Source organism: Arachis hypogaea, chromosome 17 (genome assembly GCF_003086295.3).
Source record: "Arachis hypogaea cultivar Tifrunner chromosome 17, arahy.Tifrunner.gnm2.J5K5, whole genome shotgun sequence".
Classification (NCBI taxonomy): Eukaryota; Viridiplantae; Streptophyta; class Magnoliopsida; order Fabales; family Fabaceae; genus Arachis; species Arachis hypogaea.
The window spans coordinates 79,795,124-79,799,546 of NC_092052.1; the positions used below are offsets into that span (position 1 = coordinate 79,795,124).

Consider the following 4,423-nt stretch of genomic DNA (forward strand, 5'->3'; position numbering starts at 1 on the left):
AATAGAAGAAGAAGAAGAAATATGGAGAGGGAGAGGGAGATGTGGTTTCGGCCAAGGAGAGTGTAGAGGGGTGTGTTGTGTGAATTTGATGAAGAATGGAGGTCTTTATATAGGGAAGGGAGGGGGGGTTAAGGTTCGGCCATATGGGTGGGTTTGGGTGGGAAATTGGTTTTGAATTTTGATGGTAGGTGGAGTTTATGAGGTAGGTTTATGGGGAAGAGTGGGTGGATGTGAGTGGTGAAGAGGTGATGGGGTAGAGAGTTTGAGGTGATTGGTGAAGGGTTTTTGGGGAAGAGTGTTTATGGGGTTGTGTGAAAGAGAGTGGTGAGAAGAAGTGAGTGGAGGTAGTTTGGGATCCTGTGGGGTCCACAGATCCTGAGTGGATCCTGTGGGGTCCACAGATCCTGAGGTGTTCAAGGATTTACATCCCTGCACCCATTAGGCATGTAAAAATGCCTTTGTACCCAACTCTGGGCGTTCAGCGCCAGATTGGTGGCCATTTTGGGCGTTCAACGCCCATCTGTGTGCCATTTCTGGCGTTGAACGCCAGAACCATGCCTGTTCTGGCATTCAGCGCCCAGAAGCTGCCCATTTTGGGCGTTCAGCGCCAGAACCATGCTCTGTTCTGGCGCTGAACGCCAGACAGATGCTCCTCCAGGGTGTGATTTTTCTTCTGCTATTTTTGATTCTATTTTCAATTTTTATATTTATTTTGTGACTCCACATGATCATGAACCTAAGAAAACATGAAAAACAATAATAATAGAGTTAGATAAATAAACATTGGGTTGCCTCCCAACAAGCGCTTCTTTAATGTCAATAGCTTGACAGTGGGCTCTCATGGAGCCTCACAGATGTGCAGAGCTTTGTTGAGACTTTCCAACACCAAACTTAGAGTTTGGATATGGGAGTTCAACACCAAACTTAGAGTTTGGTTGTGGCCTCCCAACACCAAACTTAGAGTTTGACTGTGGGGGCTCTGGTTGACTCTGCTTGGAGAGAAGCTTTTTCTGCTTCCTCTCCATGGTTGCAGAGGGAGATCCTTGAGTTTTGAATACAAGGGAGTTCTCATTCCATTGAAGGACTATTACACCTCTGTCAACATCAATCACAGCTCTTGCTGTGGCCAGGAAAGGTCTTCCTAGGATGATGGATTCATCCTCTTCCTTTCCAGTATCCAGGACTATGAAATCAGTAGGTATGTAAAAGCCCTCAACCTTTACTAATACATCTTCTACTTGTCCATAAGCCTGTCTTCTTGAGCTGTCTGCCATCTCTAGTGAGATTTTAGCAGCTTGCACCCCATAGATTCCCAGTTTCTCTTTTACAGAGAGGGGCATGAGGTTTATTCCTGAACCAAGGTCACACAGAGCCTTAAAGATCATGGTGCCTATGGTACAGGGTATTATGAACTTTCCAGGATCCTGTCTCTCCTGAGGCAATGTCAGTTGATCCAGATCACTTAGTTCATTGATGAACAAGGGAGGTTCAACTTCCCAAGCATCAATGCCAAACAATTTGGCATTCAGCTTCATGATTGCACCAAGAAACTTGGCAGTTTGCTCTTCAGTGACATCCTCATTCTCTTCAGAAGAGGAATACTCATCAGAGCTCATGAAGGGCATTAGGAGGTTCAATGGGATCTCTATAGTCTCTAGATGAGCCTCAGAGTCCTTTGATTCCCCAGAGGGAAGCTCCTTATTGACCACTGGACGTCCCAGGAGGTCTTCCTCCTTGGGATTCACGTCCTCTCCTCTCCTCACAGGTTCAGCCATGGCACTTATGTCAATGGCCTTGCACTCTCCTTTTGGGTTCTCTTCTGTATTGCTTGGGAGAGTACTAGGAGGGATTTCAGTGATCCTTTTACTCAGCTGGCCCACTTGTGCTTCCAGATTTCTAATGGAAGACCTTGTTTCATTCATGAAACTTACAGTGGCCTTAGATAGATCAGAGACTAGATTGGCTAAATTAGAAGCATTTTGTTCAGAGTTTTCTGTCTGTTGCTGAGTTGATGATGGAAAAGGTTTGCTATTGCTAAACCTGTTTCTTCCACCATTATTAAAGCCTTGTTGAGGCTTTTGATCCTTCCATGAGAAATTTGGATGATTTCTCCATGTTGAGTTATAGGTGTTTCCATAAGGTTCACCTAAGTAATTTACCTCTGCTATTGCAGGGTTCTCAGGATCATAGGCTTCTTCTTTAGAAGATGCCTCTTGAGTACTGTTGGATGCAGCTTGCATTCCATGCAGACTCTGAGAGATCATATTGACTTGCTGAGTCAATATTTTGTTCTGAGCCAATATGGCATTCAGAGTATCAACTTCAAGAACTCCCTTCTTCATAGGCGTCCCATTACTCACAGGATTCCTTTCAGAAGTGTACATGAACTGGTTATTAGCAACCATGTCAATGAGTTCTTGAGCTTCTGCAGGCGTTTTCTTTAGGTGAATGGATCCACCTGCAGAGGTATCCAATGACATCTTTGATAGCTCAGATAAACCATCATAGAATATATCCAGGATGGTCCATTCTGAAAGCATGTCAGAAGGACACTTTTTGGTCAACTGTTTGTATCTTTCCCAAGCTTCATAGAGGGATTCACCTTCTTTCTGTCTGAAGGTTTGAACATCAGCTCTAAGCTTGCTCAGCTTTTGAGGAGGAAAGTACTTGGCTAAGAAAGCCGTGACCAGCTTATCCCAAGAGTTCAGGCTGTCTTTGGGTTGAGAATCCAACCATAATCTAGCTCTGTCTCTTACAGCAAAAGGGAAAAGCATGAGGCTGTAGACTTCAGGATCTACTCCATTAGTCTTAACAGTATCACATATCTGCAAGAATTCAGTTAAGAACTGAAAAGGATCTTCAGATGGAAGTCCATGAAACTTGCAGTTCTACTGCATCAGAGAAACTAATTGAGGTTTCAACTCAAAGTTGTTTGCTCCAATGGCAGGAATGGAGATGCTTCTTCCATGTAAATTGGAATTAGGTGCAGTAAAGTCACCAAGCATCTTCCTTACATTATTATTATTTTCGGCTGCCATCTCCTCTTCCTGTTCGAAAATTTCTGAAAGGTTATCTCTGGATTGTTGTATTTTAGCTTCTCTTAATTTTCTCTTCAGAGTCCTTTCAGGTTCTGGATCTGCTTCCACAAGAATGTTCTTATCCTTGCTCCTGCTCATATGACAAAGAAGAAGGCACAGAAAAATAATAATAATAATAATAGAGATCCTTTATACCACAGTATAGGGATCCCTTTATCCGCTCATCACGTACGCGTACATGGCGCGTCTGCGTGGATGTTCGAAAATGCTTGAGGCACGCGTACGCACTAGGTGCGCGCACTCGGGGTTGGTACTCTGTTTTTCAAAATTTTTCCAACTTCTTGCACCAAATCAAGCATTCCAAACCTCCAAACAGCTACCCAAACACCATAAAACCTTATTTAGCCTACTGAACTACCAATTATACTTAACAAACTCAACAAAACATGAAATTAAACTAATTACCAATATATACAAAAGGGAAAAATGAAAAAAATTTACTATGGTGGGGTGTCTCCCACCTAGCACTTTTGTTTATTGTCCTTAAGTTGGACTTATGGGGAGCTCTTCTTAAGGTGGCTTGTGCTTGAAGCTATCCTTGAACATCCACCAATGCTTGAGTCTCCAATAAGCTTCATTCTTCAATTTTAATATCTTCAAGCTCTGATGGAGTTTTTCACAAACCATATGCTCCCAAATTTGATTCTCCTTGTGCGATCCGGGATCCCACACTTTGTTTTGACACCCATCTTCAAATTGATCATCATGATTCCAATTGGGTGGCATGACCTTAGAATTCTCAATTGAGCATCCAAACATTCTCCTAGACCCATGCAATTTGGTTCTACATCATCCCTTGTAATCAAACTTTGAGCATGCAACCATGATGAACTTAGAGTGATGTTTCCAACCACTGCACAACTCTCTCTTAATCTTAACTCCACAAAGAGCTCTAAGTTGACCATCATTTTCAAGCAAACCATATTCAAGTGAGAAAGTAAAGCTTAAGGATAAGAATTTTACCTACTTGAATGTTGTGTCGGATGGTGACTTAGGAAGGGGTGGTCCCAATGATCTTGCAAGTTCCACTCCCTTGTGCTCTTCTTTGACTACCTCCACCTCTTCACAAGCTTCTTCAAATTCAACCTCTTCCTCTTGGTAGCTCTCTTCCAATTCAATCTCTTCTTCATTGCTTACCAAGGGCATGGGAGATTGTGCATCTTCTTCTTTACCCTCTATGCCAAAATCAATTGGAGAGGATTCAATTGTACATAAGAATTCTTTAATGATTGAATCCATCTCTTGGTCAACCTCTTCAAAGGCTTCAACCACTTTTTCAGGCTCAATTGTCTTAACTTCTTCCTCTTGTTGCACTCCTTGCTTCA

General features: G+C 42.6%; 1 non-coding gene across 1 annotated transcript; it reads left to right on the plus strand.

The window, feature by feature from the left end:
- The first annotated feature begins 2,534 nt into the window (after nucleotides 1-2,534).
- On the plus strand, nucleotides 2,535-2,642 carry LOC112767636 (small nucleolar RNA R71). The gene has a single exon (XR_003185078.1). It is a non-coding gene; the product is annotated as a small nucleolar RNA R71 (small nucleolar RNA).
- The last annotated feature ends 1,781 nt before the right edge of the window (nucleotides 2,643-4,423 follow it).